General features: G+C 36.2%; 2 long non-coding RNA genes across 2 annotated transcripts in view; both read right to left on the bottom strand.

The window, feature by feature from the left end:
- Nucleotides 1-3,006: 3,006 nt before the first annotated feature.
- Nucleotides 3,007-14,580, bottom strand: part of LOC134814251 (uncharacterized) — a 46,777-nt gene continuing 35,203 nt past the window's right edge. The window contains exons 2-3 of the long non-coding RNA XR_010160130.1: nt 5,371-5,450; nt 3,007-3,151 (exon numbers count right to left, since the gene is read on the bottom strand). This is a non-coding gene — a long non-coding RNA (uncharacterized LOC134814251). The remainder of the gene's footprint in view (nt 3,152-5,370; nt 5,451-14,580) is intronic.
- On the bottom strand, nt 5,738-10,031 carry LOC134814252 (uncharacterized). The gene is made up of 3 exons (XR_010160131.1): nt 9,967-10,031; nt 9,641-9,718; nt 5,738-7,059 (listed from the first exon to the last, which is right to left on the bottom strand). It is a non-coding gene; the product is annotated as an uncharacterized LOC134814252 (long non-coding RNA).

Genomic DNA, 14,580 nt, shown 5'->3' with positions numbered 1-14,580 from the left:
TAGCATGCATGCGTGAAATATTGGCACCTTGACAAGCTACACTACATCCACACCGAGATATATATTACGGCACTCAAATGTCACCAACAATGCCAGCGAAGCCCTCCAAAATCAACCCTTACACGCCAATGGTATTTACATCGTCCAGGAATTTTAATTGTGATGTTTAATATTCATTGGATGCTTGCAAATTAAGATTTTTCACTCAAGACGTCACAATGCATATCATTGTCTGCGTGCTGAACTTTTTAGTGACTAGCGTACAACTGTGTATACGGTCAAGTTCGGAGACAACCTGTACATAAGATCAGTCACTAATTACACTCATTTCACTGCCATAAACGGTAAAATTAATTATAATTCCTCTGACAGTCCAAGGGGTACAGGCTCTTCAGATATTATACTCCTAACCTTTCTATAATGATATCTGGGTTCAAAATTTTAATAACTCAACCTTGGTGGAGACAGTGGCCACCTGAAAATTACAAAAATAAAGGAGCTGTAAATCACTTATGAAAAAAATATTTACTCCAAATTTCACAATTTAAAGTTACGTAAGACAGGTGGGTACTCAAAAAGTGCCGGTTGAGCAGGTTTGTCTGCTCAACACAGGTGGAGCAGCTCACTGACTACATGAGCTAATATAAGTGACTAGAACTAACCCTCTCATGCTTTTTAATTGCTCCAAAGTCCTAATATTTAATATTATGGGTTATACCAATCATATTTCATAGAATAGGATCCTCAGAATCGGCTCAACCGAGGTGGAGACAGCATAACATGCAGTTCAAAATCTGTTATTCTGTAGTTTAGGAGCTGTAGAGTGACTGTGGCAGTCCATTTGCAATACCAATGATTCTAAATCATCTACCAACTCATATTACAAGGCATCCTTGCTGAAAAGTACACTCAACATAGGTGGAGACTCAAATTTGGCAAATTTGGGTGTAAATTTGACCTCAGAATTCAAGGTTCTCCACCGCGGTTGAGTGGTTGATGGCTAGTTTGATGAGTTGTATACATGCTAAAGGGTCACCCAATGTTATTTCTTCCAGAAATCAACTGCCAAAGCTTAACTCAACCCGGTGGGGCCAGTTTTAATGCATTTTTTAATGTTTTAATGTTTAATCAACAATTTCTCCACCTTGTTGAGCACCTTTTCACAACTTTGATAGTTTTTTCATTTGCTAGAACACTTTGCTTTAAGACAGAAGGGGTAACAGTTTTATGATCCCCTACAGTAGCAGTTAACAGAGCAGATTAGAATTAGTGATAAAACCAATGAATTTAGGCATGTTTGACAGGCTTTTTACTGTTTCTTAATGAAAGATCTCCACCCTGCTGAGCGTCAATGGAAAAAACAAAATTTAACGGGAAGTAGAAAAGGCCGAGACGCAACTTTCTAGTTAACCTAGAACTCTCTAAACCTTTCTCCACCCCCGGTTGAGCAGCTTTGAAAAGTGCATTTAATTTCTCCACCTCGGTTGAGCACTTAAATAAAATATTGATAAAACCATCAGATTGCAAATTTGATGTAGTATGTGTTACCAATAACCTTTTCCACCTTAATCAAAAGTTTCTTCAACCAGAGCCAGTCTCCACCTTAAATCTCCACCTTTTAAGGGTTTGTTTAATACCACCTGTATCTGCTCAACCGTTCAACCTTTTAATTATTTTTTTTTACTCAGAGAAAGTCCTGAAAAATGTCTTGTCAGCCATATAATCAGGGAGTTTCATTCTGTGTTGAGCTGGCTCCACCACACACTTCTAAAAAAGTAAAAAATGTACAGGTTGTCTCCGAACTTGACCATACAATGTATACAATGTACAATGTACATGGTATGGGTCATATCCTGAAGCCATACAATATTGTCTTTGCTAGATATAGTGGCACATACTTCAGTCTAATGTACTTAAAGTGGAAGGTTTAGATTACTCATTACTGTACTGAAGTCACAGAGCTTTTAATCAACTTCCACGACTGAAGCTAGCAGTAAGTGCAAGGAAACATATGCAAGTAAATGCAGCAATTCAGCATGTTATTTAGTCGAGACTGGATGTATTGCAATGAGGCTACTTAAAGAACAAATTCCTATTGATGTTTATCGCCGGTTTAGCAAGTCAAGTAGATCATGCAGACTGCTATATCCTAAATTCTCAATGTCTAAGACCAAGAATAGTAATTTTGTTTTTAATGCATCCAAAATTTTAAATTATCTCCTTGATCATGATGTACCGTATCATATTTTGTCAATTTCACTTTTTAAAAAGAGATTTAAGAACCATTTGCTTCATATACAAAACCTAGGGCTAAATGGGGATCATGGATGGCTACCATGTAATCACGATATCTTCTCGAATGTATCAATTTCATAAAATAAGTTAATTTCAACTAGGGAAATATAAATTGAAGTTAATGTTTTGGGGACGTTTGTGTGTTTTTTGTGTGTATTTTATTGTGAGTATTTAAAACAAGATAGGGACTATAGTTGTAACGGTTTAAGTGTATACGTCTTTATTAATGTTGCCTCCGATTTCACTACACTGACAACATTCACTTTTTATTTTTTGTGTTATTTTTTACTTGAGATCTCATATCATAAAATTTTACCATCGCGATACGGGTATTAATTTACCTCCCAGCGGTGAGACACCGCTTCCCTCCATCGCCATGTTTGAAGCTCTCCCATCATCTGTTCTACTTCAGAGGGAAGTGATTTATTTTATATTTTAAAATTGTTATTATTCCAGTATAACAAATAAATTTTCTAATCGTGTAAAAAATCGTGTAATCGTGTAGTAAACTTAAACATGTATACTGGAAAATAAGGATCAAAATGCATCACATTTTTATCATCACCGTAACATCACCGTAACATCACCGTAACACACACGCACGCACGCACGCACGCACGCACGCACGCACGCACGCACGCACGTACGCACGCACGCACACACACAGATATATACACAGTTATATACAAAGAACACGTATAAAAACCTGCAACAAACCACAGCAACTCCTCTGCCACTCCCCTCCAAAACACACGTTTAGTGGTTAACAGGGGGAACTGGTCCCGCAGTGAGAATCTCATCTGGGCCCCGAACTGGGATATTGTACCTGTTCCTGTTCTATCCTCCTTCTTGTTTCCTGGAGAGGTTAATTGTTATTAGTCACGTGGTTGTAATGCAGCTTCGTGATTGGTTCATATCAGTCACGTGGTTGTAATGCAGCTTAGTTATTGGTGCATATCAGTCACGTGGTTGTAATACAGCTTAGTGATTGGTGCATATCAGTCACGTGGTTATAATGCAGCTTAGTGATTGGTGCATAGCAGTCACGTGATTGTAATGCAGCTTCGTGATTGGTTTAAACGCGATGCTATCAGAATTCAGAAAGGCATTTTGTTATAAGCTAATGATTACAAAAAATAACTCTGCTGTTGTGTCTATCTACCCGCATACCTTTACCATGGTTACTACTTTACTATGCTGTTAGTAAAGCGAAACATTTAAAATATTCAGTACTATTGATTGGTGTAGGTGACTTGGAACAATCTGTTAAAATTAATATTACCTACGGAATGTATTTACTATTTAAGCTTTTAAGTGTTGAAATAAGTGCCATGCTGTTGCGTTAAATCGTTTAAAGTCGAAATTAACTGTGGAATTTATCAGGTTATTAGGAAGCGATAGTAATTTTCAAAAAAAAAGCCTTTTAATTGCATAGCTAAATATATAGCTAAATATAGCTAGATATAAAGCTAGATATAGCTAAATATATAGCTAGATGTAGCTAGATATAACTAGATATAACTTATTATATAGCTAGATATAGCTAAATATATAGCTAGATGTAGCTAGATATAGCTAAATATATAGCTAGATATACCTAAATATATAGCTAGATATAGCTAAATATATAGCTGGATATAGCTAGAATATAGCTAGATATAGCTAGAATATAGCTAAAGTAACTGCTATAAGTATAAAACTATGCGTCACTATGTGTTACGCTTTTAAAAGAAGGAAGTTGTTATTTGAAACATGAGACTGAAGTACTCAAAAGTGTGAGTTCAATTTGTATTCCGGTATTTTACACACACACGCTTATAAAATGTTATTTGTTTCCATCTTCTTAAAACTCATAACATACAAAATATATGATTATATTCAATATTGTATTCTGTGATAGTGACGATAGTGACGATAGTTAACACTGTGATAGTGACGATAGTTTCACAAGCATGGATAAGAAAGTATCATTTAAAAACTACATGTTGGATTGTGGTAACTTTCTTCAGAACAGTACCAGCCCATTATTGTAGTGGTAGGTGATGATTAATGAACTACAGATACAAATAAGCTAATAAATAATGACTTATTAGGGTTATTAAAATGAGCAATATAACAGTGTTTTGACTCGGGACACGTTTACAGTACACTACATAAATGCTCTTTGAACTTTTGAATAAAGCAACACCCCCATTTACGGCAAAAGGCAAACCCCGATTTACCGCGGCAATTTCCTTTAGGTGGGTGAGAGTGTGAAAGTGAGTCAGAGACATAGATAGAGTGAAAAACCCGCTCTAAATTTCACGTAGTTTGATAGATACTAGTATGTACATTGTACATTGTACTTTGTACATCGTACATTCATGGTACTATGAACCCCTTGTATTAAAACTTTGTCTCACGCCACTTCATTATTATCAAAATAATAATAATTACATTCCAATGTCATAGAAAAAGTGTTCACTGCCTGCTAATTGTTTTACTTGGGACAAACATACACCACACTATAAAACTTGAACAATATGCCCTCTGATTACAAGTACACTGGTACAATTATTTACTACAGTGTAGTGTAGTGTAGTGTAGTATAGTGTAGTGTAGTGTAGTGTAGTGTAGTGTAGTGTAGTGTAGTGTAGTGTAGTGTAGTGAAGTGTAGTGTAGTGTAGTTTAGTGTAGTGTAGTGTAGTGTAGTGTAGTGTAGTGTAGTGTAGTGTAGTGTAGTGTAGTGTAGTGTAGTGTAGTGTAGTGTAGTGTAGTGTAGTGTAGTGTAGTGTAGTTTAGTGTAGTGTAGTGTAGTGTAGTGTAGTGTAGTGTAGTGTAGTGTAGTGTAGTGAAGTGAAGTGTAGTGTAGTGTAGTTTAGTGTAGTGTAGTGTAGTGTAGTGTAGTGTAGTGTAGTGTAGTGTAGTGTAGTGTAGTGTAGTGTAGTGTAGTGTAGTGTAGTGTAGTGTAGTGTAGTGTAGTGTAGTGTAGTGTAGTGTAGTATAGTGCAGTGTAGTGTAGTGTTAAAGTATTAAATGGACAGTGTTCTTAAACAAAGTACATTTTACTCAGTTAAGATCTCCAAATACACGTACCTTTAGCTATGATAGTCTGTATGAGATTTAGGTATTGCATTTCGTCATGCTCAATCTGTTCACTTGTAGTCACCACCATCCTTTCAGACATTAAAAGTTAATTGATTGATTATAAGAATATTTAGCTAATTAGTGAGAGGAGGTTATTGTAAAGTTGAAAGTCAGGACAGCACTGAAATCTATGAAAAATCGTAATTACCTTTGGTTAATTAATTAAATAATTAATTACCTTAGGTGAAATCAAGATGCTGTATTATTCTACTGACAGATGTTCTTGATTCTTATCGTGAAGCAAGTAAAATTAACAGTTTCATATCTCAATCTGTACAATAAAATTGTAAAACCACTAGGTCTCACTAGAATAAAAAGTTCAAGTTACCCACTGTAATAACTAAGGAAAATAAAATAGCCCACTCTTATTAAACTTAAACGCAAAAACCTAAATTATAAAAACTAAAAAACTTGCATAAACTATGAAAAATACATATTTGCCCAGATAAACTTAGATAATGATTAAACTATACCATAATATACACTAGCGCTAGGATATGATAATAAGATAGAAGTCATAAGCTTAAAGAAGAGTATCGTAATAACATCCAAAAGCCAAAACAAAAACCCCTACGTACTAGACGTAAGGCAAATCACTGTCTCAAATTACCGTCTCACGTCACATATTATTATCCCTATTATTATGTTATAGTAGCTACTTGACTAGAATGGTAAGTGAAACACGTAGTTCAACATGTTCAACAGTACACACTACACATATCAACATGTTCAACAGTAAACATATCAACATGTTCAACAGTACACATTACACATATCAACATGTTCAACAGTACACAAATCAACACAAGCACACTCCACCTCACGTTCAATAGGAGAAAAATCAGAGTTACATACCGGGAAAGATAGTTTTATAAAGGAGTATATTATCATTATCACACATAAGATAATGGTGTAGAAAGCTACGTCTCCCACCTATATCTAGAGTGTGTTACTAGTATACGTACAAGCACGTACCCTTGAAAAGCAGTACATCACTACGTGCTCTGAGGTAAGGGGAACTGAGCGTAATAAATACAGGCTTTCAACACACAGGTCATGATGAAATAGAGAAAACTGAAGAATTTGTTGTAACAGGTTTTACAAACCTAAATACCTTGTTGTTTATAAAATAGATGCTCTGGTTATGAAACTATATTATTTCTTCTAAACTAAATGAAATAAACCAATAATTTAGCTCAATTTTAAATATAATAACAAAAACACCACGGATCAACTAATTACACCCAATTAGTAGGAATAAAGCTAATTACACCCAATTAGTAGGAATAAAGCTAATTACACCCAATTAGTAGGAATAAAGCTAATTACACCCAATTAGTAGGAATAAAGCTAATTACACCCAATTAGTAGGAATAAAGCTAATTACACCCAATTAGTAGGAATAAAGCTAATTACACCCAATTAGTAGGAATAAAGCTAATTACACCCAATTAGTAGGAATAAAGCTAGACAACTGTTTAAAGAGTAAGAAGTATCCCAGAACACCAGTTAAAGTGCCCAGTATCTTCTCGGGGGGCGAGTGCCAGTAAAGGATGGTAAACACCATCATGATATCAAACAGGATAACAAATAGTCTGCAGACCGCGTGTAATATCACGTGGGCTAGTTGTAGTGGATCTGAAAAAGGTAACAATATAGTGTAATATCACGTGGGCTAGTTGTAGTGGATCTGAAACAGGTAACAATATAGTGTAATATCACGTGGGGTAGTTGTAGTGGATCTGAAACAGGTAACAACATGTTACATGATAACTTTTGTTGTGAAATTTGATTTCGTGATAGCAATTGATCAACAAACTAGGGCCGTGACCGAACTTTTGAGGGGGTTCCGGACTCCGGGTGCATAGTTAGGTAGATATTGAGCTGATAATCATAGACAATGTGTAGTTTAAACTTACCTTATATAGGTGGTTTCATTCAAAAATATTGATATTTGACCAATCTATGGGCCAAAATCGATCAAATTTGGAGCGTATGCCCAAATATGGGCATATGGTTTTTGGCTCATAACTCAGTAATTTTTTTCCAATCTTGATGAAAATTCATATACGAGTTCAGGGGACCACTAGCTACAAGTAGAGCACCTAATATCAGGGTTTTGAGCATGTTATTGTTAAGGTGATTTGGCATAATTGGGAGTTCCGGTACCCGCGGGACAGCCATGGGCGTGGCTGTCCCGCGGGCACCGGAACTCCCTTAAAAGTTCGGTCACAGGCCCTAGTTTTTTGATCAATTGCTATCACGAAATTAAATTTCACAAAAAAATCTGGGTGAACCCCTTAAGTGTCAGCTTCTCTTATTTCCCACGGTGCTTCAAGCTTGCATGTTCATTACTTGATACTATATGGTGGTCATATCACTCATTCCCCAAGGTCGGGCAGCCAGCTGAACAGCAACTTTATGCGTTAACCGTGCATTACACAACTTTATGCGTTAACCGTGCATTACACAACTTTATGCGTTAACCGTGCATTACACAACTTTATGCGTTAACCGTGCATTACACAACTTTATGCGTTAACCGTGCATTACACAACTTTATGCGTTAACCGTGCATTACACAACTTTATGCGTTAACCGTGCATTACACAACTTTATGCGTTAACCGTGCATTACACAACTTTATGCGTTAACCGTGCATTACACAACTTTATGCGTTAACCGTGCATTACACAACTTTATGCGTTAACCGTGCATTACACAACTTTATGCGTTAACCGTGCATTACACAACTTTATGCGTTAACCGTGCATTACACAACTTTATGCGTTAACCGTGCATTACACAACTTTATGCGTTAACCGTGCATTACACAACTTTATGCGTTAACCGTGCATTACACAACTTTATGCGTTAACCGTGCATTACACAACTTTATGCGTTAACCGTGCATTACACAACTTTATGCGTTAACCGTGCATTACACAACTTTATGCGTTAACCGTGCATTACACAACTTTATGCGTTAACCGTGCATTACACAACTTTATGCGTTAACCGTGCATTACACAACTTTATGCGTTAACCGTGCATTACACAACTTTATGCGTTAACCGTGCATTACACAACTTTATGCGTTAACCGTGCATTACACAACTTTATGCGTTAACCGTGCATTACACAACTTTATGCGTTAACCGTGCATTACACAACTTTATGCGTTAACCGTGCATTACACAACTTTATGCGTTAACCGTGCATTACACAACTTTATGCGTTAACCGTGCATTACACAACTTTATGCGTTAACCGTGCATTACACAACTTTATGCGTTAACCGTGCATTACACAACTTTATGCGTTAACCGTGCATTACACAACTTTATGCGTTAACCGTGCATTACACAACTTTATGCGTTAACCGTGCATTACACAACTTTATGCGTTAACCGTGCATTACACAACTTTATGCGTTAACCGTGCATTACACAACTTTATGCGTTAACCGTGCATTACACAACTTTATGCGTTAACCGTGCATTACACAACTTTATGCGTTAACCGTGCATTACACAATTTTATGCGTTAACCGTGCATTACACAACTTTATGCGTTAACCGTGCATTAGACAACTTTATGCGTTAACCGTGCATTACACAACTTTATGCGTTAACCGTGCATTACACAACTTTATGCGTTAACCGTGCATTACACAACTTTATGCGTTAACCGTGCATTACACAACTTTATGCGTTAACCGTGCATTACACAACTTTATGCGTTAACCGTGCATTACACAACTTTATGCGTTAACCGTGCATTACACAACTTTATGCGTTAACCGTGCATTACACAACTTTATGCGTTAACCGTGCATTACACAACTTTATGCGTTAACCGTGCATTACACAACTTTATGCGTTAACCGTGCATTACACAACTTTATGCGTTAACCGTGCATTACACAACTTTATGCGTTAACCGTGCATTACACAACTTTATGCATTACACATCGATGGATGGATTATCAAGTTGTGGATTGTCGGATAACATGTACAAAGGCAGGCTCTGAGTGTCGCGAAATAACAGAGTATTTAAGATGTCAGCAGAATATCATTAGTCCACTCAACAATGAACAATTGTGTCCAGACGGAGACAAAACCAGAGGTATTTGAAGGTAAAACCACGTGATTCCCAAATAAGGAGTGACAGGATTGTATTTGAAGGTTAAATTAGGGTAAATTATAATAGTGAATACCTTTATCTTGCTGCTGGTTGATTTCGTCGAGAGTTTTGGTGATGAAAAGATTGCAAAATACCATCATGAACATGTGACCTGTGAGATAACCGTTTTGATATAATCATTTGCATTGTTTCTAATAACCGAATAGCCATGCAAACTTGCAAAATATATGCAAGTATGCAAAGTCAGGGTAAATCGATCGAGAAATAAAACTTGATACATCTTAGATTTTACAGTAGGGAAGACAACAAGCAGAATAGAAGACAAATAAAGATTTTGACCAAATAACATAATTTATACAACAAATATTGACCAATTAAAAAACAACAACAAATGGTTACCTGAGATATCCATGACGTATTTCCAAGAGCCCCCCTCAGTAACACAGAGCAGTCGGGTATTATACTCTCCCTCCCCTGCAGTGCACTTACCCATGTTATCTTTCAAACCATCTATTATCGTTGTCATCGAATACCTGGGAGATATGTGGTGTAAAGGTGTAAAATATGAAAAGGGTAAATAAAAAACACACTATATTATATATCGATTGAACACGTTTAAACTTTTATTGCATGCTTGGAAGCTGTCATTAGGAAAAGAATGAAAATTACTCGTTAGCCTCAATTTGCCCTCGACTAAATGCTTCAAAAATTTTATTAACCGAAACTCAATTAGTTGAAATATAGACGTGTGAAATATCATATGCCTTAGATCTTAAACAGATATAATGTTAAAAGTTCTTGCTGTGACAATCTTCTAAAGTTAAATTGGGAAAAACGTGGTCCATCTCGTGCGAACTTTTCTAATGACCAGGGTCGTATACCAATATACCTGGGAAAGTCTTATTCCACACAATATTGGGGCTTATCTAATATCAATTAAAATACTTGGCTTGGCTGGTTTTTGGTATGCGTTTGGCCTAACGCCACGAATTAGGTCACATTATAAATTTATGAATGAGAAGTACCAAAATCGGCAGATGTCCCTGTACAGGTATTGCCTTATTTATGGGCATATTTCAAAACTATAGAATGTTACGGTGTGACAATTTTACACATTTTCTCCGAAAAATGTCCAAGAAAACAGGTTCATTATTATATTGGTTGAATTATGTTTCTAAGGCTTTACAAACCTACGATTTACATATCTGCCAAAGAAAATAGTGAGAAATCAATCCGTTTTTGAGTAATTAAAAGTCGAAATTTCGTTACAGAGTGAGTAGATAAATTTTCAGATTTTGGTACACCCATATTCTGACCTAATTTTTATCTTATAAGGCCTCATGTAGCCTCCAGGCTCGACTAACCCCGACAAACCCCGACATATCCCCGACGTGTCGAGATATGTCGTATCATGTCGGGCCCACCGGCTACATGAGGCCCACCGGCTACATGAGGCCTCCATGGGATTAAAAAAATATTTAAAAGAAAAAAAAAAAATGGAACTTTAAAAAAAATAAAAATAAAAAAATGGAACTTTTTAAAAATTAAAAAATTAAAAAAACACACAACCCCATTGATCAATCTTCTTTAGGCAACTTCTAATCACTTTTCATCCATTATTAACGAATCCCGACAAACCCTGACAAACCCCGACAAACCCCGACGTGTCGAGATATGTCGTATCATGTCGGGCCCACCGGCTACAAGAGGCCTCTTATAACAGGCGGCCCAAATACAAAATTAATCAGTCAGTTTGAAATACTGGCCACAATATATTAAACTATTACAGTTCTTAAGTAAAACTAACCAGAATAAAGTTCCAAACATAAGCCTAAGAGTAACTATATACACTTTTCTGAGGGGTAATTTATCCAATATCACTCTAAGAAGAGTAATTAGTGTTATCAGCAGTAGTGTCCACGCCCAACATTGCTTAACAAACACCTGTGAGGTAATTAATAGTTATTGATTTAAGTATAATGGTAATGTAGTTACCACCTAGTTACCACCTAGTTACCACCATAATTGTAATGTGTTCAATTTAATGGATTTAATCTAATTTTTATCGATTCATCTATGTTTTATCCTGTAAAATGTGCTTATGACGGGGGGGTTGCAACGACCATTAATGACCATTAATGACCATTAATGACCATTAATGACCATTAATGACCATTAATGACCATTAATGACAATGTCAGTTTTGTCAAAATTTCATCTACTGACATTAATGGTCATGTTTTTTTCCGGCACTTCTTAGAGCGAAAAGGACGGACGCCTGCATCACTTAGACCCTACCTTAGGTAAACTAACTACAAGTATATGTTATTATTTTACATTTACAATTAGAGATTCAAAAGAGAAAACTTAGAATAGAATCTTCCGTGGTTAGGCAGACCTTCCAGAATATCACTTGAGTGGATTCCAGAGTGAGTTAGGGATTACATTTATTAAGTTCGAATGTAATGAAGAACAAATTTTGCGGCCACGGGATTTAAACCAGATAACAGTTGGTGACTTATAGTTATCAATAATAATAATTCAAAGGGCAATTTAGGAGTATCAGATCGTATCAATAGTAAAATAACAATCAATAATAAAATAATAATAACACGGGTATTAAAATTAAATACTTCGTTCCCGTTCTTATATCATATCAAGATTTATATTTTAGCCAAATCATTATGCTAGTCGATTATATAGTAATTACACAGTAGATGAACTTATCCAACTTTAGCACTTCATGAAATACATCGTCATCAGTCTGAATCGAACAACAAAAAAGCTGATCTTTTCCTAGGATTAGATAGAACAATTCGTTTACAGTTCAATACTCTGTCTTTGGCAGTTTTGACCCAAAATCGAGCACTGTCATCATGATAGGGACGAATTGATGCGGCAGGAATTCGTCTAGATCTGCAGTCGCCCTTTTTTGAAGCAGAGACACTCATTGATAAGATGGTACCGAGGCAACGAAGGGGACGTTTAGCCTTTTTTGGAACAAAGGTAGCACTTAATGAGTCGCCCTTTCGAATTGTTCGACGTTGACAGGGCTTAGAAGAACTTTTGCAGCCCGGTTGGTATGGCACATATCCCTCGAAACAGCCGGTACCAAAAAATTTCGATCTCCGACTTTTATTTCCAAATATCGTCTTACCAAAATTACAGAACTTCATAATAGCGGTGTTTTTGTTCATTTTCTTGTTTTTTATAGTAACTAAGTCATGAAGATCCTTGTCTTCACTTTCACTATCTGGTGCGACGAAATCTGACTCATTATCTGATTCCTCTTCTCTTTCATCATCACCAGGGTACAGTTCGGAAAACACGGTTGGCCTTCGCACGAATTAAATCACTGTCACTATTCAAGTAGGACTTTTTGTACCCAGAAGATGAGGAGAACAGCAACTCACCCGATTTTGAACCCCTTTTCATGCTGTCTAGAAGCTTATTCATCTTAATTGTGCTTCCCTGCTCCACGATTTCACCTTTATCTTGGTGCTTATTCCATCGCTTTGGGAATAATGTTTTTCCCTGGGTATGGGCAGTGGTTAACTTCAGTGAATCGTCCAGGTCTCCATTTAAACCGAGGATTTTTTCTGTTTCCAATAGCTTATTAAACTTTCCCATTGATACAGTTATTGGACATGCTGCTTCCAAGATTTCAATTATTTAATGACCATTAATGACCATTAATGACCATTAATGACAATGTCAGTTTTGACAAAATTCCATCTACTGACATTAATGGTCGTTGCAACCCCCCCCCCCCCCCCCCCCCCCCCCCCCTTATGACTCATTTCTTGGACTATAAAATTAAATAACAAACTAAAATCCCATGAAATATGTTCTTAAATCCACTTTACCATAATCTATAACCAGATAACTAAAATAGTTAACAATAAAATCTCTCATTTCAGACGGACCTGATTAAGAAAGTTAGTTTTATCGCTGAAGTAGGGCAGTTTCCCGAACTGGACAGCTCGAGCAATAAACGACCCTACAGTGGTGAAGAATATGTAACTCTTGCACCTCTGATCTGCAGGCTGATGTACCCATCTTGTTAACCGCTGCTTTATTTGACTCATCTCCTAGTTAAGGTAGGTTCGGTTAGGATTCTTTTAAAATATGCAGATGTTTTAAGAATAATAATCATACTTTACATTATATAATAACTGATATTGAAATATATTTTTTTTTAACCAAAAGGTCTGGAACGCACTGAAGCAGTTATTTGAACGGGGGAAAAAAACAGTTATTGAAGTCTAACAGTTAGTAAGTTAGTTTGGCCAGAGGAAAGCTTATTAAAACTGAGTCATTTAAATTTGTGGTTTATTCTTCAGTTTGATATTTGCCAACAATTCTTTGGAAGGTTTATGGATACAGTGGCTGTGTCCATTTAATTGGTTTGACAAAGTTGACTGTAATAGTAGTGTGTGCCCATCAGCAGCCTCATTTACATTGTTTGAGTCTAATATTGGTTGAAATTACTGGTTTCGAAAGAAATTGTTTTAGAGCAGCAATATCATTCTTGCTGTGGTCTCTAATTAGAAGATTCTTGAATTTCGAAGTCTTAGGGGTCGTTCACATATTACGTAATCACTTTTTGGGAAATTTTGATTCCAATGTTGACAGTGAGAAAAGATCGGTTACAAAGTCAAACTAATTTCTGCTCAATTTAAATGACTAGTTAGAATTTATTCCATCACTTTTCTAACTTTCAGTGGACAAAGATGTCCAATTGACACGTTCTAACTTATATAGACTTCCTACGATCAGCTCTTAGTAAATAACCGTAAAATTGTGAATTAAATGTAAGATGTGACTGTGCCCATTCCTAAAATGTGGCCAGGCATCGTTAACTTAAGTAGAATATCAAATATCTCCCTGGATCTATTTGACTTTGAGTAGGGCTATATTCTCATATCCATCCTAAGTAGGAAACAGAAATTCAAAATTTGACGTATTTAGAGAAAATTTCGATTATGCATCTGATAATTTGCACAAACCATA

Source organism: Bolinopsis microptera, chromosome 4 (genome assembly GCF_026151205.1).
Source record: "Bolinopsis microptera isolate Bmic1 chromosome 4, MBARI_Bmic_1.0, whole genome shotgun sequence".
In the NCBI taxonomy this organism is placed as follows: Eukaryota; Metazoa; Ctenophora; class Tentaculata; order Lobata; family Bolinopsidae; genus Bolinopsis; species Bolinopsis microptera.
The sequence above is the reverse complement of the archived record's forward strand: the minus strand, read 5'-3'. Positions and strand labels throughout refer to the sequence as shown.